The sequence below is a fragment of the Danio rerio genome, chromosome 12 (assembly GCF_049306965.1).
Source record: "Danio rerio strain Tuebingen ecotype United States chromosome 12, GRCz12tu, whole genome shotgun sequence".
Classification (NCBI taxonomy): Eukaryota; Metazoa; Chordata; class Actinopteri; order Cypriniformes; family Danionidae; genus Danio; species Danio rerio.
The window spans coordinates 3,835,001-3,858,479 of record NC_133187.1 but is presented as its reverse complement, the minus strand read 5'-3'; the positions used below and the strand labels follow the sequence as shown (position 1 = coordinate 3,858,479).

Genomic DNA, 23,479 nt, shown 5'->3' with positions numbered 1-23,479 from the left:
TGCCTATTGCTCTCTTGTGTGTATTAAGCAGTGCGTAAGCGAGGAGCAACTCTGCGCTGGAGTTTAGACCGGGTTTGTTTTGGTCTAATGAAAAATCTATTATAGATTCTCAAAACAGCAACGCGCCAGCGGTCCGCATCAGAACACCTTCCTTTTTAGACTAGAACACCTATGGGCGCACAAATGAGCGCTAATGCATTTGCTATTTAAACAGCGTAGCGCAACGCCTCAAAACGACTCTTGCGCCAAGCTGAAACTACCAAAAGACTACTGCGCCGCGCCTTGCGCCACACTGCGCCGGGTGTATGATAGGGCCCTATGTCTTGTTTTTTGAGCCCTAGTAAACACACACACACATTTTATCCATGTTAGTAAGTTCACAGATGAACAAACCACAGCGTCTTCATCTTCGCTGACCTGGAATGAACTCAAACACACTCCTGTTCACGCAGTTGTTCGGCGCTATGAGACACACAGCAGATGTTGTGTTACATGTGTGTGTAAACTGCTGTATTATCTGAATGATGTATTAGACACGCTCTACTGAAGCCTGTCTAGGATTGCTGTTGTTAGGAGTGTGTGTGCATTTGTCCTACATTAAGCTGATGCAGTCAAAACACACATATTTGTTTCTCATGACAGTGATCCGCACTTTGAAAAGCATTATGTTGGTGAATTTGTGCACCGGCTCGTCTGAGTTTAACATGATCAAAGAATAAGACATTTCATCTTGACTGTCAAAACAAAGCTGATTGTAGGAATTTATTTTCTTTATTTTTTATTTTTTCAACTGTAACTCAAAGCTTCACTAACATCAAAAAGGACAGGAGGAACTTTTGTGTTTGTGAACATTATGCTTGCATGCATTGCATCTGGAAGGGCCTCGCTGCGTAAGACATATGCTGGAATAATTGGCGGTTCATTCCGCTGTGGTGACCCCTGATAAATAAGGGACTAAGCCAAAGGAAATTGATTGAATGTTTGCATGCCCCCCCCCCAAAAAAATTATATATATATATATATATATATATATATATATATATATATATATATATATATATATATATATATATATATATATATACATATATTGACCATATTTATATATATGACCATATTTATATATATGTTTATTGCTGTTATGGTCAATAGTAAAATATTATATTTATTTGACTAATTATATTTGAAACTAAAGCCAAAAAATGGTCTATAAGCAATCATTTCAATCTTTCAATAAACATTTCAGTTTATTTTGAAATTGGTTAATTTAGTTATGTGTTATTAAATTATTAAAGCAACAATTGAAAAATGTTAAATGTAATCAAAATGAAAAATTATTTATACAAAAAAAGTATAATCAGTACTGATAAATTAATTAAATGTACACAAATGATCAAATTGTTAGATATAAATTTGATGTTAAAAATATATTTGAAATACATAAATTTTTCTCAACAAAATATTTAATATTAACCAATAAACAATGTGGTACTCGTATTTTGTCTACACCTTATACATTATAATTATTATTATTATATTTAATATTTTTTTTATAATTTTATATTAATATATTATTTATTTATAATTTTATAATTATTTTTTTTATTATTGTTAATAATATTATTATTAATAATTTAATCATTTTATTTGATTAATTTTTATTATTATTTTATTTAATAATTATTTTATAATTTTATATTATTATTTATTATTTTATAAATATTTTATCATTCATTCATTCATTCATTTATTCATAATTTTTTTTTCCGGCTTAGTCCCTCTATTAATCTGGGGTCGCCACAGCAGAATGAACCACCAAAGTATCCATCATATGTTTTACGCTGCTGCAACCCATTACTGGGAATAGTTACACTCTCATTCACACACATACACTAAGGACAATTTAGCTCACCCAATTCCCCTATAGCGCATGTGTTTGGACTGTAGGGAAACCGCAGCATCCGGAGGAAACCCACGCCAACATAGTGAGAACATGCAAACTCCACACAGAAATGCCAACTGGCCCGGCTAAGATGCGAACCAGCGACCTTCTTGCTGTGAGGCGACAGCACTACCTACTGCACAACCATACTGACCTATTATTATTATTATTATTATTATTATTATTATTATTATTATTATTATTATTATTATTATTATTATTATCATTATTATTATTATGTACAGTGTCTGGTATCTTCAGCCACACATATCTGTGCAAAAGGTTGCGAATATATTTATTTGCATTAATTGGTAAATTAGTCTTATTGTCAAATAAAAATGTAAACGCACATCTCAAAAAATGTAGATATTAAGACCTGATGTCATTAGCAACTAAATGATTTCAAATGTCAATAAAAGTCAACTTGTTCAACTTTTCGACATCAGAGTTGGTCGGAGCAGATATCAAGCTCCTGTAATTCACAAATATAACTGAATGGAAAACAATGGTAAACCACTGGCAAATATAAATTAGCAGGTACTTATATACCTATAGTAATGCCAATAAAGTACTTAAAAAGATAGAGTTAATTTTTTTTAATGTGCTTATCAAAGTAAATAAATCATGTTTGCCTGAAAAAAATAGATATCAGATCAGGCCATCGGGCCACTGTGTTTGATCTGCGTTCAGGACTGTTGAAAATAAAGAGAGCAAGAAAGCATTCCAGATCAAAAGTACAGCATCGTGATATCATTCATACACCATTTCAAAATAACACTCAGACACGGAAAGAGCAAACTCACACGCAACAATTATCATTTACCTCATATAGTATTTTTAGAGGGTTTCAGATTGCACTTTCGTAACATTAACGAACAATGAAAAATACATTTATCATAGTACTTATTCATTGTTAATGTTAGTTAAAAAACTGATTACTGACGGTGCATTAACTATTGTTAACAAACACTAATTTGTATTTTAATAATGCAGTAATAAACATTGAACTATGATTAATAAATGTAGTATGAGTATCGTTAATTCTTAGTTTATGTTAGTAAAATAAATATATAAAACTGTTTTAAGTGTGACCAAAAATTCCTGGTTAAACTAGAAAAAGTGATATAATATGTTCACTTATTAAAACAAGCTTACAATGCTTCAACATTTAGGGCGAATCTTTTTATGCCAATGCAATGCTAGCTGTTTTACTCATATTTAACTAATTTTTAAATATGTGCCTCAGCCTACATTATGGTAAAACATAAAAATATGTTGCTCCTGGTACATTTCGCTGAAGGTTTCAGAGGACAAATCTACTAGAGGGCGCTGTCTACATTTTCACAATTCTGAATTATGTTACTTAGAGTACGTTTGGTTGTGCGTTTCAGATACAAAATCCACTAGAGGGCGCTGTCTGCATATTTGAAATTCTGAAATACGTTACTTAGGTTGTTTTTTGGTGCATTTCAGAATAAAAATCCACTAGAGAGTGCTGTCTACATATTTGCATTTCCGAAATATGTATATGTTTTGTTGTGCATTTTGAATGAAAAATACATTAGAGAGGGCTGTCTACATTTTTCGCAATTCTGAAATATTAGATTTAGGGTACATTTTATTGTGTGTTTCAGATTAAATATCCTCTAGAGGGAGCTGTCTACATTTTTGATATTCCAAAATACATAATTTAGGGTACATTTTGTTGTGCTTTTCGGTTAAAAAATCCACTAGAGGGCGATGTTTACATATTCGCAGTTCTGAAAAACATTACTTAGGATATGATTTTTTGTGCATTTTGGATTAAAAATCCATTAGATGGCGCTGTCTACATAATTGCAATTTTGATATATGTTACCTCAGGTACGTTTTGTTGTGCATTTCAGATAAACAATCCACTAGAGGGCGCTGTCTACATTTTTGCAATTCTGACATACGTTACTAAGGGTACGTTTTGCTGTACGTTTCGGATTAAAAATCTACCAGAGGGCGCTGCTTTCATTTTTTGCAATTCTGAAATGCGTTACTTAGGCTACATTTAGTTGTGCATTTTAGACTTTAAAAAATTTCACTAGAGGGCACCTTCTACATTTTTGCAGTTATAAAATACGTTACTTATGGTATATTTTGCTGTGCATTTTGGATTAAAAATCCACTAGATGGCGCTGTTTACATATTTGCAGTTATAAAATACGTTACTTATGGTATATTTTGCTGTGCATTTTGGATTAAAAATCCACTAGAGGGCGCTGTTTACATATTTGCAATTTCGAAATACATTACTTGGGGTACATTTAAATATATTACTAAGGTGCAGTTTGTTGCATGTTTCATATACACGTTTTCATACATTGATGACGCTTGTCGTACAGATCAGCTAACGAAACACAGACCTAAACACTTCCCTAAACTCAAACAATAGTGTTTTCAATATAAAAAGTAAGAGAAATTGCTTTGCGATCAGACAGATTTACCTTGATTTTACATTAGTTTAATCTCTATGCAAACGAGCTTTACCATACTTGAACAACACAAGTACAACACTGTACAAAGTGAACTACAGAGCAAACATATTCGATTATAAATCACCATTAAGCTGTTTTGAGGTGTTTATTTTTATTTTGTGTTCTACTAAGAACAAGAGAAAATTTTTTATTTGTTCATCGATAATATCTCGCTGTAAATATCAATAGTGTGAAAAGGAACAAAAGTTGTTTGTGTCATAGTGCCCCCTAGTGTTCATTTACATACAAACTGCAGTCAAACGTCAAATGTAGGCTGAAGCACACACTGTATTTCCTGTGTTGCTTTTATTTGATTTATATGACTTTTTAAATAACTTACCATCCTACATTCAGTTTTAACATGGGTTACTGTGTATTTGTGCACTTTAGTAGTGTTTTCCGGGTGTTTCTTCACCTCAGTCGGTCCAGCTGTTGTGCTCCTCATAAGGGCTGTTTGTTCGCAGCGGGTCACATGATCAGTGGATCTGTTGTTCAGGCGTCTGTCAGTGCGCTTCAGTGTAAATGCTTCACATTTCATCGTGAGCTGGTTTCATGTTCAGCCATCCCTTCGACATCTCAGGCTCTCCAGGAATGCGCATCGAGTTTTACTCCGGTCCCACCGGGTCTGACACAAACTTAACAGAAGAACAAATATTACAATGTTTTCCCATATCGCACATGTGTGCTTTTTTTGTTGATCCTGCTTGTAATTAGTTGGGTCAGAGGTTCATGATTGGTTCATTTAACAATGGATAGAGCTAAAAATGTCTCAAGAGAAGTGATGTGATTAGCGAGGTCTGATTTATTAACTTTAGTTCATACTGTACTTTAATTCACATGAATACGCAACATATAAAATATTTTTTGTGCTGATATTATTTCATAAAGTTTACAATTTATGGTTGTTTGTGTTAATTCACAATGCATTGCATTGCAAAATATTTATATTATTAAATATTGAATTTAGTAAAGTGATATAAGTATTATACATTTTATTGTTAATTATTATAATTATATATTATATTATGTTGTATTATATTATATTATATTATATTATAATTTATTATGTTTTATTATATTATATTATATCATATTATATTATATTATATTATATTATATTATATTATATTATATTATATTATATTATATTATATTATATTATATTATACTCTGTTTATTATATTATGTTTTATTATATTATATTATTTTATATTATATTATATTATGTTTTATTATATTATATTATTTTATATTATATTATATTATATTATATTATATTATATTATATTATATTATATTATATTATATTATATTATATTATATTATATTATATTATTTTATATTATATTATTTTATATTATATTATATTATGTTATATTATATTATATTATGTTTTATTATATTATATTATATTATATTATGTTTTATTATATTATATTATATTCTATTACATTATATTATATTATATTATATTATATTATATTATATTATATTATGTTTTATTATATTATATTATATTATATTATGTTTTATTATATTATATTATATTATATTACATTACATTACATTACATTACATTACATTATATTATATTATATTATATTATATTATATTATATTATATTGATTGTAATGTAAGTAATATTTTTAAAAATGTGATAATGTGTAAATTGTCATATAATAATTAAAATTATTAAATTAAACTAGTAACACAGTCACAAATTCTGTATTTATTAATTATTTATTGTTATAAATATGGTGCATATCAAATTATGTTTGTAATATTGTTGTCGGTTCATTCCGTTGTGCTGACCCCTTATAAATAAAGGACCAAGCCAAAAGCAAATGTATGAATGAATGTTTTGATTTTAAAGTTTCTGACTTTGTCCAGTATGTGTAATAATCTTTGCAGGACAGCACAGTCTATCATATTAAGTATTGATTTTTGGCCCAATCAGTCTGCATAATTAAATAAGGGATGTAAAATGAAATCAGGTAGATGCATCTCTATATATATGACATATTACAATCCAATGTTCCTCTGTTGGTTGCAAGCCACACTGAAAAGTAATAGAACAGCAGAGTCTCTAGAGAGCATTTGATTGAAAGCATAATGTGCGACTGCATTATAGTGTGGACTGTTTAAAACAGAGGGTCAATACTGTGTTTGAGTATATAAACATATTTAATTCATTTAAAGGAGACCTAGTATGCCCCTTTTTACAAGTCTCTGATGTCCCTAGAGTGTTTATGTAAAGTTTCAGCAAAATTAACCACAGATAATCCTTCACAACTCTTTGAATCTGCATCTTTTAGGCTTTGATTCTAATTGTGGCATTTTGGTGACTGTCACTTTAAATTCAAATGTGATTGTGCTCTTTTTACAAGAGGGCGGAGCTACATGTGCCTATGTGTCAGTGTAGTGGTAGATTCAAAAACAAGACTAAAATCCTATGCTTAAGAGAGAGAGATTGTCACTAGTGGGCGGGGCTTTCCCTCCTCTGATGACACGTACAAAGGGAGAATGTCAATTAAAGTGTTTCTGCAGACTGTTTTTATCAAGTGTGATTGTGAACAATAAAATGTATACATCTGTACCATTAAAAGCTGCTTATATGCACAGTCTGTTGCCACACAATTGCATTTAAACTCCTTATAATAGTGATTTTTGCATAATAGGTCCACTTTAAAGCCTTCAAAATCGAATTTCCCATTCATATAAACAGATGTCAGATTAATTATTGACTAATGTTGAAGATTTTTAATACTGATGGTTCACATCCACTATTCTTAATGGCAGTTTGTTACAATAAGGAGTCAGTTTATTGGAGTAATGATTTAAATATGATATGCCCAATATAAACCTGTCTCTCATATATTATTGGGTAAATATTGATTTCTGGCCCATAATCAGATTACGGTATTATCAACTACAATCAAGTGTTCTTCCATTCTACCAATTTAAAGCCAAATTGATCATGAACTAAACAATTTAGTGTCATAATCATGAATATATAATTATATTTAGTATCTGTGTTGTTTGTGCATTACTTTAAACTTTTAATCCTGGTTCTCATAATAATATTTATGAAGCCTGGGATATTATATTATATTATATTATATTATATTATATTATATTATATTATATTATATTATATTATATTATATTATATTATATTATATTATATTATATAATTCATTCATTCATTCATTTATTTATTTATTTTTTAACTTAATTTAACTTAATTTAATTAAAAAAATAACTTTTTTGTTTTATTTATTTTATTTTTATTTTGTTTAATTTTGTTTTAATGTAATAGATTTTTTATTTTGTTTTATTTTTTTATTTTTTATTTTATTCACTTTATTTTATTTACTTTATTTTGTTTTGTTTTTGTTTATTTATTTTATTTATTTGGTTTTATTTATTTATTTATTTTAATTAATTTAATTTTCTTTTAATTTAAATGTTTTGTTTGGTTTTATTTTATTGTATTTTTACTTTATTTTATTTTATTCACTCTATTTTAAATTTTTTTATTTATTTGGTTTTATTTATTTTTAATTTTTTTACTTAATTTAATTTTCATTTAATTACATTTTTTATTTGGTTTTATTTCATTTTTACTTTATTTTATTTACTTTTTTATTTTTATTTTGTTTCATTTTATTTTATTTTATTTTTTTGCTTAATTTAATTTTAATTACATTTTAATTTAATTTTATTTTATTTTATTTTATTTTATTTTTAATAACTCGTTTGGATTTAAATATGTCATATTTTATTCCCAAAGATGCTAGGTGACCAAATATACCTATATTTAATGAATAGTTCGTTGTTTAATTACTAACTAGTTCAACTTTAAAAGTATATTAAAATAAATTTAAAAAAAGACTTTCTCTATTATCCTTAACAATAGCCTTGACTATATCCACAATATACCACAACCAATATAGCCAATCTTATTGCTTAAGTATAGATTTTAGGCTTATAATCAGATCAGATAATTAAATCACTGATATGAAATGAAATCAGGTGCTTGTGTCTGTATACCAATTACAATCCAGTAGCGGCAGTGAAACCCAATCCTCCCTTTGACTGGGTCCATCTGTTGTGTCTTCCACTATGACCTTGGCTTATGCTCTTGTCTCTGTCGTCACCATCCTTCTTTTCTCCATATGCATGCATGTGTGTGTGTGTGTGTGTGTGTGTGTAATCTCGGCCCGTCTGTAGAAAGCAGTGTTGTTGAGGAGCCTTTACATTGATATATACGGGACTGCAGAGCTGCTCTGTATCGCTCTGGGCATCTGTCGGTGACTCATTGAGGTTTTTTTTCCAGCTTTGCATTCACAGACGCATGTTAGCGCAGACAACTGTTAGGAGTTGGGCTTTGCGTGTGCAGTCAGTCATAGATGATATACTACATCTGCCAGATCCACACTGCAGGGTTTCGGGAGCATCCTTCTTATTATAGATAAACTGGGGATATTTTTACTTGATCTAAGAATTTGTAGATATTTGGACTAGAAACAAGACAAATTGCCTTTCAAACCACCTGGAACTGCATTCATATCATAATATTTATCACAGAGAAATAAAACATTGCAATATGACATTTTTTCCAGTATTGTGCCGCCCTATGTCACATATTTATATTTATTAGTTTCAAAAAGAGGCTGATCAATAATTGATGTTAATAATTATGTGAAAATGACTTGAAAATCTGACCTGAAGTGACGTTCGCACCTGTTTTGGGATGCAGTTTCTGCTGGGCTGAGCGCTGCACCTGGTTGTCTGGGCCGCCTGCACACTCCTCCACTGTTCACCCTCATCTGTATGCCACACATGGCTGAAGTCTGGAGTGGTTTGTCTTGGTCTGTTTTGAGAGCTCGGTCAGCAGCATCTGAAAAACAGTGTCGATTTTAGCCTTTCCTCATCCCTCTTAAACCCCTCTCAGCGATGTCACTCTGCCAAAGATAAGATGCCGGCAGCCTGCAGTGCTGAAGCAGTGTTACAGCAGAATACAGCAACATTTACAGCAGAGATACTGTAAAACACAGCAATGTTACAGCAGATTATATCAACACAGAGCAAAGGTACCGCAAAATATAGCAGAATACAGCAACATACAGCAGTGGTACCGCAAAATATAGCAGAATACAGCAGAATACAGCATTGGTACTGCAAAATATAGCAGAATACAGCAACATACAGCAGTGGTACCGCAAAATGTAGCAGAATACAGCAACTTACAGCAGTGGTACCGCAAAATACAGCAGAATACAGCAACATACAGCAGTGGTACCGCAAAATACAGCAGAATACAGCAACATACAGCAGTGGTACCGCAAAATATATCTGAATACAGCAACATACAGCATTGGTACCGCAAAATATAGCAGAACACAGCAACATACAGCAGTGATACCGCAAAATATAGCAGAATACAGCAACATACAGCAGTGGTACCGCAAAATATAGCAGAATACAGCAACATACAGCAGTGGTACCAGAAAATACAGCAGAATACAGCAACATACAGCAGTGGTACCACAAAATACAGCAGATTACAGCCACATTCAGCAGTGGTACCACAAAATAGAGCAGAATACAGCAACATACAGCATTGGTACTGCAAAATATAGCAGAATACAGCAACATACAGCAGTGGTACCGCAAAATATAGCAGAATACAGCAACATACAGCAGTGGTACCGCAAAGTATAGCAGAATACAGCAACATACAGCAGTGGTATCGCAAAATACAGCAGAATACAGCAACATACAGCAGTGATACCGCAAAATACAGTAGAATACAGCAACATACATCAGTGATACCGCAAAATACAGCAGAATACAGCAACATACAGCAGTGGTACCAGAAAATACAGCAGAATACAGCAACATACAGCAGTGGTACCACAAAATAGAGCAGAATACAGCAACATACAGCAGTGGTACCACAAAATACAGCAGAATACAGCAACATACAGCAGTGGTACCACAAAATACAGCAGAATACAGCAACATACAGCAGTGGTACCGCAAAATACAGCAGAATGCAGCAGAATAAAGCAACATACAGCAGTAGTACCGCAAAATACAGCAGAATACAGCAACATACAGCAGTGGTACCGCAAAGTATAGCAGAATACAGCAACATACAGCAGTGGTACCGCAAAATACAGCAGAATACAGCAACATACAGCAGTGATACCGCAAAATACAGCAGAATACAGCAACATACAGCAGTGGTACCAGAAAATACAGCAGAATACAGCAACATACAGCAGTGGTACCACAAAATACAGCAGATTACAGCCACATTCAGCAGTGGTACCACAAAATAGAGCAGAATACAGCAACATACAGCAGTGGTACCACAAAATACAGCAGAATACAGCAACATACAGCAGTGGTACCACAAAATACAGCAGAATACAGCAACATACAGCAGTGGTACCGCAAAATACAGCAGAATGCAGCAGAATAAAGCAACATACAGCAGTAGTACCGCAAAATACAGCAGAATACAGCAACATACAGCAGTGGTACCGCAATATACAGCAGAATACAGCAACATACAGTAGAGGTAAAAAAATATATAGCAGTTGTACTGCAGAATACATCAACATACAGTAAAGGTAAAGCAAAATACAACATCATTACAGTAAAATACAGCAACAAACAGCATACTGCAAAATACAGCAGCATTTCAGCAAAATACAGCAACATACAGTGGATGTACTGCAAAATACAGCAGCGTTGCAATACAGAATAATATATCAACATACAACAGTGGTACTGCAAAATACAGCAGCATTACAGCAACATACAGCAGTGGTATCGGACCTCTTGGCCAGGTCAACCTTGTAAATGAGATCTTGATCTTAATGTGTTTTGTTATCTGGTTAAATGAAGAAACATATATTATATTCCTTATATGCATATTAAAGAGGGATCTTAAGCTGGAGCAGTATTGCTTTAGTTTATTGTGAGATATTTGTTTTGTTTTGTTATCATCCTCCAAAAGCAATGTCAGCCTGACATTCATTGCTGTTGTTTGTTCTAATTTTAAGAACTTCATTACTTCTCGGTTTTGTGTTTGCATCTTCAATAATTAGGAAAAGTTAAATTTGAAATAATATTTTTGAAGACGCATGTGCATGGTGCTTCTCTCTGGTTTTGATGTGCAGCCTTTGCAGATGTTGTGCTGTCGTAATTCAGTTCACAGTCCTCCAGCTGCACTGCGTGTGTGTGTGTGTGATGACCGATGACTGGGATCATTTACAGCCGTGAATCAGCTGTCCTCCGGTGCCTGACTCCGCTCTCCTCCATCCTCAGAATCGCGCTGTTGTTTAGGATGCAGCTCGGTTGGCTTTTTCACTACCCGCCGTGACTCTCAGTAGCCGATAAATCTGTGCGCCGCCTCTCCAAAATTTCTCACACTCGCACCTGTGCCACAGCGCCAGCCCTCCATGCTCGGCGGACGCTCGCTCCCGCTGGGAAAGCATGCGGGATCGGGTGAAAAAACAACAGCAGAGAGAAACAACATGCCCACTCCCGAAACTACAGCCACCGTTGCTACTGCACGGCCTGTTGCCATAGCAACCATCTGTCTTCTCCGGAGTGCAGGAATGCAGGGATGACAGGAGGAGGAGGACAAGGCAGAGCTTTATGCTTTCCTCTCCATCTGCATGCTCTCGCTCACGGGGAATGTGGGTCATTTCAACCCCTTCATTTGTTTGATTGTGAGTTACGAATAGGATCACACTCACTTGCGCTCAAAAAAAAAAAAAAGACTTTTGCCGCTTGTTTAAACTACTTCTTTAAAATGAGTTGAAACTAAAGTTAACACGATGCTGGAATTCGGTAGAAATCGATACTGATGTTTTAAAAAACGTAAATTTCCCGCTAACATTTGAGCGCTGTTGAGCGTGTTCTTAAACAGCGCTGATTGGTCATTAGCCCCTTTCACACATACAGACCTTTCCGGAAAATTACCGGCAATTTTCCGGAAAGGTTGTATGTGTGAACAGGTCCTTTTTGAAAATACCGGTAAATTCGTTCTGGCTATTTTCCGGAAAGAGAAGTTGTAACATTACCGGCAATTTGCCGGAATGCTGCGCTGTGTGAATGCAGAAGCAAGATTACCGTAATAAGCGCGTGCACGTCTAGAACGTGCTGACGTGAGACGTCTGCTTTAGCCAATCACAACAGTAAGACGCATTTACGTCCGCGCGGTTTGTGAGGATAAAAGCCTTTGAATATTTTTCCAGACACATTGAGCTGCTAGAAGTTAGTCAGATCACGTTTATATGTTCTTCTTAATGCTAACTGTGTAAATAATCATCGATGAGATGCTTATGATAAGCCGTTGTTTGTTTACCTTCAAGCTTTGCGTGCGCCTATGAGCGCCTGCACATGCACATATTATGAACATCTCAACATGCGAAAGTGATCCTGCAAAAGTTGTTCACAATATTGATCATCCACAGAGTTTGTAATTTAGTCAAATGTTTACAAATACAAGCGCAGCCGTTTAAAGCTCATTTGTGGTGAATGATGTCAGAATTTACCGGTATTTTGGAATGGATGTGTGAATGCTCTTTTCCGGAAAATTTCCGTAACGTCCTCGCCTGTGTGAACAGCGCTTTTTTCAATATACCGGTAAAGTCGTTCCGGAAATTTTCCAGAAATTTACCGGTATCACTGTGTGAAAGGGGCTATTGTGTTCACATGCTCAACAGAAATGACTGTGATTGGTCGTGAAGGTCATCAGTTCACCGAACTCACCACTGTTTACTGAGTCTAAACACAGATTCAGGGACACTGGAGTGTTTTAAAGTGACGTTGATCAGCTTGCTTGACTATAAGCGATCCGCTGACGAATCGCGGCTTAAAAAGATCCAGTGTCCCTGTATCTGTGGTTACACTCAGTAAACAGCGGTGAGTTCGGTGAACTGATGACCTTCACTGCCAATCACAGTCATAATTCACAATCTCCGGAAATGTATATAGGGCTACATTTTCAGAATGAGCATATGCTGTTTAAAATGATCTGTTTTTGTTCTTTAAATGGAGGTGTTCTTAAACAGAAGCTATATATGAAATTCAGTATTCACGGGCAGAAAAAGCTGGATATTAATAGTGGAATAATTTGTGTATTATCACCCAGGTACTGAATGTTACTTAGGGCGTACTCACACTATGCTATCCCAACTGTGCCCAGGCCTGTTTCCAGGATCGTTTGACAAGTGTGAGTGCACTGAATCAGGCTCAGACATGGTTCACTTGGCTGGCCCTGGCCCGGTTGGAAGAGGTGTGCCAGAACGCAGTTCACTTGCAAAGTGTGCCAGACCCTGAAACTGAAGACGAGACGTGACTTTTACAGGAATGTCTCATATGGATTTTTTAATCAATCTTTATGTCGTAGATTATTAAATACGCCAACCCCTCACTGCACGACAGCTGCACCTTCAGCAAACCTCCTAATTCCTGCAGCACGAGGGCTTAATGATCGTTTATGAGCGTCAAAAGTGGCTGATCTTTTCGGCAAAATATTTGACTGCGTGTCACCGCATCCCTAAACGATTAAAGCAATATAACCAAAGATATCTCCGATGTGCTGAGCAAATGCGCTTTTTCTACTGAACAGCGCATCATCGATGACGTAAGAGGTGCCCAGGCCCGAATGTAATGTGAGTGCGGGCCGTCGGGGGAGACCGGAGAGGGGACAAGCGTGCTTTGGCCGGGTTCAAGTCTACTGTACATAGTGTGAGTACGCCCTTAAAATTTTTGTAGTCTTTTCTTTTAAGTGCTCAAGTTCAGGTACCTTATTATAAGGTATAGCCGGCAGCTAGCTCTCTGCAACTCTCACATGGTCGCCCACTGAAGCTAAGCAGGGCTGCGCCCGGTCAGTACCTGGATGGGAGACCGCATGGGAAAGCTAGGTTGCTGCCGGAAGTGGTGTTAGTGAGGCCAGCAGGGGGCGCCCAACCTGCTGTCTGTGTGGGTCCTAATGCCCCAGTATAGTAACGGGGACGCTATACTGCTCAGTGAGCGCCATCTTTCGGATGAGACATTAAACCGAGGTCCCGACTCTCTGTGGTCGTTAAAAATCCCAGGATGTCCTTCGAAAAGAGTAGGGGTTTAACCCCGGCATCCTGGCCAAATCTGCCCACTGGCCTCCGTCCATCATGGCCTCCTAACCATCCCCATATTCAATTGGCTTCATCACTGTCTCCTCTCCACCAATCAGCTGGTGAGTGGTGTGCGGTCTGGTGCAAAATGGCTGCCGTCGCATCATCCAGGTGGATGCTGCACACTGGTGGTGGATGAGGAGATCATCGCCCATTGTGTAAAGCGCTTTGAGTGCCCAGAAAAGCGCTATATAAATGTAAGGAATTATTATTATTATTATTATCATACTAGTCATTTAAAGTCATTCTAGTCACTCAGTATGCATGATAAAACAACAACAACTGTAGCTGGAATGAACAAAACAACAGAATATATACCATAACAGACTATACAACCAGTGTTGTGGAGTAACTAACAATTTAATTACAATATAAATCTAACAGTAATTTGTTACAGTTACTGAGAAAAAATGTGTAATTTAATTACAGTTACTTATGAAAATGCTAAAAATTACAAATGGGGTTACATCAAAAAAAAATCTTTAAAAGTAAAGGATATGTTGAATAATATTAATCTGTTGCTTTGCCTGTTTTTGATATGCACCATGCTATCTTCTAAGGCAGTGGTTCTCAAACTTTTTTTCATCAAGTACCACCTCAGAAAAAAAATTGTCCCTCCAAGTACCACCAAAATGAGCAGTATTAAAATACAGTAGCGTAGTAGGCCTAGTAAAGCAGCTACAACTCCACATGGTTAAAAAAACGTGGCAGATTACCTCAGAAATATAGGCTATATTTCATATATGGCATATTATATACATCGTTTTTGATAAATTTTGAAATAAATGTAGCATATACATGACATATTTCATTCCTCCGTGTACCACTAGAAGGAAGTTCGCGTATCACTAGTGGTACACGTACCACAGTTTGAGAACCACTGGTCTAAGGCCATTTATTAAAGCTGTGCTATTTTGCTATAACTAAATTTCTCAGTAGCAAGGCGGTAGCGTTGCTTCTTTCTAAATCAAAAAGCTTTTCAGTAGCGACGCTATTTAATTAGTCAAGTAGCGCAGTAGCGTCAACACAAGCTGCATTTACTGATCGCGGATCAATAAGTGACGGCATCGACATTCATAGAGCTGTGAGGCCGGTGTCTAGCCGATGAAAATAAAGCCATGTAACGGCGAGAATGAGGATTTCTTTTTCTGACTGTTTTTCAGTGGTCGACAAGAAACGTTTTGGTGAGTTACTGCTACCTCTCGCTCTGGTTGGTGATGTCACAAACCAATTAGGCTAACATGAAAAATTTCCTTGATGGAAAGATGGCTGAGGAAGAGGAGGTCTTATATATATAGTTTACAGTAGGAAAGGCTGAAGTATACTATGGTAATTACTATCAGTTCATGATAGGTACTAATGATACTACATTATGTGATGTAATTTATTAATGAAGAGTTGTAAATATACAATGCAATGCTTATTCCGAATTATTTCCCTTGACTATAAATTACTATAGTATTTGAAATGTGTAACCTAGTTTTATTGGATTTTTTGTTTTTGCTGTTGTATAATTTGTTTGTGTTTAGTACATCATATTATTTGCAGTAAATAACCGAACTGAACAATTCTGCCTCATATGCTTCATTGACAGTTTTATTAATCAATATTATGATTGACTTGGATTTAAGTTGCTTTGACTTAAAAATGGAAATTGCAAAAATAGCTTTGGCGTATTTTTTTATTGGTAATGCCACAAAAATCACCCTAGACAACTAACTATAATTTTGATTTTGCAACAACAGAAAACTTTTTTTTTTTTGTTATAAGGTCTGGTTTTGTATACCTGCTTGGTATAAACGCTTGAAAATGATTTAGTTGAAAATATCCATTAGAAACTTAAAAGTAATCAAAAAGTCATCAGATGTAATCAGTTACCTTACTTTTATAAAGTAATTGAAAAGGTAAATTACTTATTACATTTTAAATAGGGTAATTAGTAATCTGTAATCCAAAGTAACCTCCCCAACACTGGCAAGGACTATATTGACACAAAGACAACAGCCCGCATAATAGGTGTATTGTGTGTTTGATTAAACAATCAATATGACAAAAAATACATGTTGTTTAAAACAACCGATTGTTATATTGAAGTATCTAAGCTCAAATTATTAGACATCGTTTTTGTCCTGCTGATTGAAAAACACAGACTGTCATTTAATACTGTATTGATTTTTTTTTTCTGGTTTTCTTTTATTTACGTTTGAAATCTCCTTGCTCACAAAGGCGATTTAGTAGAAATAGATGCTTTCTTTTAAACGAAAATTACTCTCTTCAGCCTTTTTGTTATTTAAAAAGCACAAAAACCTACCCCCAATCTTTTATTCAGAGATCGTGAAAATGCAAAAGCATATACAAATGCACGGTGCAATGTTTGAAGTTACATCATCATCATCATTGTCTGTATTTTTATAATTAATAGAGAGTAATATATTAATTTGACTATAAAATATCCAGTTTCATTTGCACCTATATTTGATCTCAAATGAATAGACGTTTCCATCATCTATAATATAAGTGTTTTAATACGTAACAAAGCTGATGTACGTGAGCGTTTCGCACCAGTGTGTCCTATACATAGCAGCTCTGCAGTGTATTTGAGGCAGGCGCGTGGGTGCTGTGACTGTCTATGTATAGACGCACTTCCAGCACTGACATTCTCGCTGAAACTTCTGCGCACAAACACAAATATACACAAACATCTAGCCATACACACACACACAAAAAGGCTCGGTTTTATATAACCAACCAATGCAGAGACTCACACACTGTCCTGTTCTGCTTTCAAGATCTTTCCTGGAACAGAATGTCAAGTTATTTGGCGTCATGCATTTAGATTCGACAAAATGATCTACAGTTTCAGCTTATTATTAATATTCTTAATATTAATATTCTTCATCATCCTAATCTTTCAAGCTATGACTAAACTCTCTGCACAGATCTTCGAGCTATTCTGATGCATTGTGCTATACCTTTTCCTACTGATACCTCTTAAATACCCATATCAGACATCCAAAAAACCAGTAAATTCACATACACTTTCATCGAAGGCAACATTTAGACAACAATTCCATTTATAAGATGGCTTATCACTAGCTATGGGAATGCCAAAGTCATGCTAGTAGTGTCAATTGTTGGTATCAGAGTTCTAGTATTGTGCCAAAATATGCTAGCAATGTTCTAAGAGTATATAAGTTGTCTTTTGAGTAGTAAAGCTTAACAACTAACCAAAATCATTCTAGAAACATGCTATCAACACATTAAAACTTGTCAATGTATTAGCATCATTCTGGAACATTAGTAGTTTGGTCAAATATGCTAGGAGAAGAATAACTCCATGCTAGTAGTGTCAAATGATGGTAGAAGAGTGTAAAAATTGTGCCTAAATGTGCTAGCAATGTGCTATAGAGTACGTAAATTGTTTTGACTAGCAAAGCTTAACAACTAACCAGGGCTAACATGGTAAATCATTCTAGAAATATGCTATCAAGACATTAAAACATGCTACCAATTTGTTAGCATCATTCTGAAACATAGTTTGGTAAAAACATGCTAGAACAATGCTAACTTCAAGCTAGTAGTGTCAAATGTTTTGTAGAAGTGTCTAGTGTTGTGCTTAAACATGCTAGCAATGTGCTAAGAGTATGTAAGGTGTCTTTTGGCTAGTAAAGCTTAACAACTAACCCAGGACAACATGGTAAACTGTTCTATAAACCTGCTATCAACACATTAAAACACGTTACAGATGTGTTAGCATCCTTCTGAAACATTAGGTTTTTGGTGAAACATGCTAGAAGAATGCTAACCTCAAGCTAGTAGTGTCAAATGTTTTGTAAAAGTGTCTAGTATTATGCTTGAACATGCTAGCAAAGTGCTAAGTGTATGTAAGCTGTTTTTTTTAGCTAGTAAAGCTTAACAACCAAGCTAGGACAACATGGTACATCATTGTAGAAACATGCTATCTACACATTAAAACATGTTACAGATGTGTTAGCAGCACGCTGAAACAGTAGTTTGGTAAAACATGCTAGGAAAATGCTAACTTCATGCTAGTAGTCTCAAAAGATTGTAGTGATCAAAAGATTAAATGCTTAAATGTGCTTGCAGTAAATGTGAACTGTGCTATGTAAACTGTCTTATGACTGGCAAAGCTTAACATCTAACTCAGGACAACATGGGGAATCATTCTTGCTACCATCACATTAAAACATGTTACCAATGTGTTAGCATCATACATTAGGAGTTTGGTAAACATGCTGGGAGAATGCTAACTTTGTGCTAGTAGTGTCAAAAGATGGTAGAAATGTGCTAGTAATGTGCTTAAATTTGCTAGCAATGTACTAAGAGTATATAAGTTGTCTTATGACAAGCAAACCCAAACAACTAACCCAGGATAACATGGTTAATCGTTTTAGGAACTTAAAAAAACATTCTAGAAGAATGCTAACTTCATGCTAGTAATGTCAGATGTTTTGAAGGATGTCTAGTATTGTGTTTAAACATGCCAACAATGTGCTAAGATTGTGTAAACTGTCTTCTGACTAGCAAAGTATAACAACTAACCCAGACCAACATGGTAGGTCATGCTAGAAACTTGCTAGAAACACAGTCAAACATGCTACTAATGTGTTTGCATCGTGCTGAAACAGTAGTTTGTCGATACTAACAATCTGTAGGATACCGACTGGGTTCAGAATCGTGCTAATAGCATATTAGCCAGATTCTAAACATGTTAGCAGTGTTTATCCAGCAGTATTGTTAAAGACTTCTAGCTTTTAACTGTCAAATCCCAGAAGTTTAAAATAATTATCAAGCTTCAGACAGGATTTGTTTTCCAGCATCTGACTTTTCTCATACCTGTGTGATGAAGTCTGCGCTGCCTGTCAGTCAGGTCCGACCTGTCCAAAACAAGGCCCTTTGAATGTGTATTTAAATCTGGCTCAGTGTTATCTATCATTGTTGCCATATCACACAGACATGTCGGATTAACCTAATGCTTCACTTACTGGGGAAAAAAATGAGTTTAGAGGAAAAGGTGAGGAGAATTTGTCCTAAAACACACAATTTTGATTTAAAATCCAGTCAGCTTCCTACTCAATGACATTTTTATGCATTATAATAAGCAGTAGCCTGCAATTGATGTCTTAAACAGCTTTTTCTACCTGCTTTGTTTGGTTTTGTACTCATTTTTTAATACAGCAGATGTTAAATGACATTTTTGATTTATACTTGATGACTTAGATGTTAGTGTTTTTGAGTGTGTGTGTGTGTGTGTGTTTGAAGTGGAGAACTGTTGTCGTATGTTGATGTTTAGAGTGTTAATATGACAAGTTTGTGGAGGGTGTGTCTGTCAGACAAGTTGAGACGTCTGTTTAATGTTGACACTGTGGGTCAGTTGTTCGGCTTTAAGATTGTATCATCAAGCACATGCATTATTGCTACGGGCTCATTTGCTGAAGCTGTTTGTCCGGTTTTTCTGTTCTTGTTGTTGTTGCGCAGGAATTTTTCTCTCACGGTGTGCATAGGATCTAGTTGAGGGATTGGATAGAAAGGAAGAAAAGTGTCATGTCTTGCTTCTCAGGTTTTCCTCCAAGACATATGTTCATCTGTGTCTGGTTTTTGTAGCAAATTCCTTAGAAAGCTTTTCGTTCCTTAAATAACTTTATAATGAGAAATTCTTTAAAGATATTTGGTATCACTTTAGGTTAAGTATTCCAGTTATTAACTACTAGCGTGAATATTATTCAACCCAGGCGCATTCTGATTACGTACCTCTGTATACGTTTCTGGAGAGCGCAAAAATACGTCTCAGGAGCTACGTTTTTTGCAGTTTTTGTTTTCACAAATTCACCAGAGGCCGCTTTGAATGCTTTTTCAGATTACAGCTTCTCTTGCGGGTGTCATTCGCGCCTGCTCTTCTCGCGTAAATCCACCAGAGGCCGATTTGTACGCTTTTTTAGATCTCAAGTTTTTCTTGCAAGTGCCATTGGCGCCTGCTCTTCTCATGTAAATCCACCAGAAGCCGCTTTTGACTGACTGATTGACCGATCAAATGATCCACCACCCTTCCCCTTTCCTATACCCAACCGATAGTGTTTTCAAAACCACCGATTGACCAGCGACCACCCACTTCCCTAAACCCAACCGACAGTGTTTTTAAATGCCAATCACGGCCGCCTGATTTTAACCACATTTTCAGATTTTACCACATTCTCACCCTGTTATTAACTTGTTTGTTTTATTTTTTGGCATTTGTTTTTGTCTTACCTGTTTTCTGGAACTATTCTACGCCATACTCGAACCCCGTCATCGCGGCCAACTCCGTTCTGCATCTCGAATCATCCAACATGCATGGCGAGCCACTGGACAAACTAGTAACGGCAGAAAAGCCATCCACATGGAAGTAAGCAGTCAGCTGGTAGCATGAAAAGGAACGGCGTCCTACTGGCCCCGTAGTGTTCATTTTAAAGAGGAAAATGCAGCCATACATACTTCTGGCTACATAATTCGCGATCTCCAGTAATGTATATAGGGCTACGTATTTAGAATGAGATAGTGTTGATATTATTAATTTATTAAGTGTTTCTTAGTGCTTATAAAGTATGATCTTATATCCCTAATCCTAAAAAATACCTACTAACTATTAATAAAAAGCAAATAAGTCACTTGTTGCTCTAAAAATCAGTTAATAGTTTGCTTATATGCTGTAAAAATATCTGTTAATGAACAGTGTTGGTATTAAGTGATGGAACCAGTGTGTTTGGTTTATTTACGGTTGTGAATTGCATTATGGAATGTTAATCTCTGCTCTGTCAACTTTTGATGTTGAAAATTCAACTCTACAGTTTAAAAACAGACTTTTTTGACATTTTAGTAGCTTGAAAAAATATAAAAATGAATATAGAGAGAAATAAGTCTGTAAAAAAACAGAAAATGTACTGGCAGTTTATTGCAAGGTATTTGTAGCGTAATATACAACACCAACCCAGATAATATATCACTTTAAACTTTTCAAAATGTTCATTAAAGTCACTTTTTCCAACTTTTCAAAGTTAAATGTTGTTGGAAGAAAAGTCAAGATCACATAAGACAATTCAAATGCATAAATAAATGAGGGGAAAAATAAAAGTAAAAACATAAATCACAAAATACTTTTTTTTACTGTGTAGCAAGAATTGTATCACAAATCAAATTGTGACCAAAAATCGTTCTGTCTTAGCAAAATAGTAGGTTAAAATATTTCAATAATCAGAAGAAACATAAAGCTTCCTTGTTTTTTTTTTTTTTTTTTTTTGTCAATCAATAACAATGACAAACCTTTATTTTTAAGCGCTTAAAATTTAGTGTTGGGTGGCATGATGGCTAAGTGGTTAGCATTGTCACCTCACATTTCTGTGTGGAGTTTGCATTGTTCTCCCTGTGTTGGTGTGGGTTTCTCCGGTTTCCTCCACCCAAAGACATGCGCTAAAGGTGAATTAGATTAACTAAATTGGCTTTAGTGTATGTGTGTGTGTGTGTGTGTGTGTGTGTGTGTGTGTGTGTGTGTGTGTGTGTGTGTGTGTGTGTGTGTGTGTGTGTGTGTGTGTGTGTGTGTGAGTGAGTGTGTATGAGTGTTTCCCAGTACTGGGTTGCAACTGGAAGGGCATCCGTTGTGTAAAACATATGCTGGAATAGTTGGTGGTTCATTTGATCGTGGCTACCCCTGAAATAGAGACTAAGCTGAAGGAAAATGAATGAATGAATAGATAAAATAGTGTTAAATATACACGATTCCAAAACAGGTATAACAATCTTTTTAAAATTTGAAAAAATAAAGTAATTCAATAATCAATTTTAAATCTGAGTTTGCTCACAACTTAATGTTAAAGTGTGAAAATATTCATTCATACCGTACTCAGTATTAAATAACAGAATTAAATTTCTACATTTAACATTTTCACAAATTATCTAATTGAAGTACTAATTCACATGATAAATAATTGTTTTTTACTTGCCTGTTATTAAAATATTGTTTGTTTATGAGGGCTGCACGGTGGCTCAGTGGTTAGCATTGTCGCCTCACAGACGTTGGCATCTCTGTGTGGAGTTTGCAGGTTCTTCCCATGTTCGCGCGGGTTTCCTCTAGGTGCTTCCCTGCAGTCCAAACACATGCGCTGTAGGTGTATTTAATAAACTAAATTGCCCATATTTCATGAGTGTGAATGAGTGTGTATGGGTGTTTCCCAGCACTGGGTTGCGACTGGAAGGGCATCTGTTGTGTAAAACATATGCTGGAATAGTTGGTGGTTCATTTTGCTGTGGTGAGCTCTGAAATAGAGACTAAGCTGAGGGGAAATGATTGAATGTCTGTTTATTAATTATAAAATACATATTCTCTATTATCTACATCCCTAATCCTACCCAATACCTGCAGTAAACCCAACTCAACAAGAGTGCATTGAGGCATGAGACATAATCAATTGTTTGTTAAAGTGATAGTTCGCCTAAAAACGAAGCTCCTGTCATCATTTACTCACCCTACACTTATTCCAAACCTGTTTTACTTTCTATCTTCTGTTAAAAACAAAGCAAGATGTGTTGAAGAAAGCCTAAAACCTGTAACCATTGACTTCCATACTGTTTTTTTCTCACTGAAGTCAATGGTTACAGGTTTTCGGCATTCTTCAAAATATCTTTTTTTGTGTTCAACCCAAGAAAGAAACTCTTTAAAGGATTGCAACCATTTGAAGGCGAGTAAATAATGAGTAAATGTCCATTTTTGAGTGAACTACCCTTTTAATAGCGAGTATTCATCTGAAAATATATCAGATTAAATACATATAGCTTCTTTC

General features: G+C 35.0%; 1 protein-coding gene across 14 annotated transcripts in view; it reads left to right on the top strand.

Annotated features, from left to right (window-relative positions):
* The window catches only part of tanc2b (tetratricopeptide repeat, ankyrin repeat and coiled-coil containing 2b), a 258,482-nt gene that overhangs the window by 164,918 nt on the left and 70,085 nt on the right, over positions 1-23,479 (top strand). For 3 of the 14 annotated variants that reach the window (XM_073918064.1, XM_073918063.1, XM_073918062.1), the window contains exon 1: positions 19,604-19,683. The exons of the other annotated variants lie outside the window; for them this stretch is intronic. The gene's annotated coding sequence lies outside the window, so the exon portion shown is untranslated. Of the gene's footprint in view, positions 1-19,603; positions 19,684-23,479 lie in introns of those variants that run through there. 14 annotated transcript variants of the gene reach the window in all.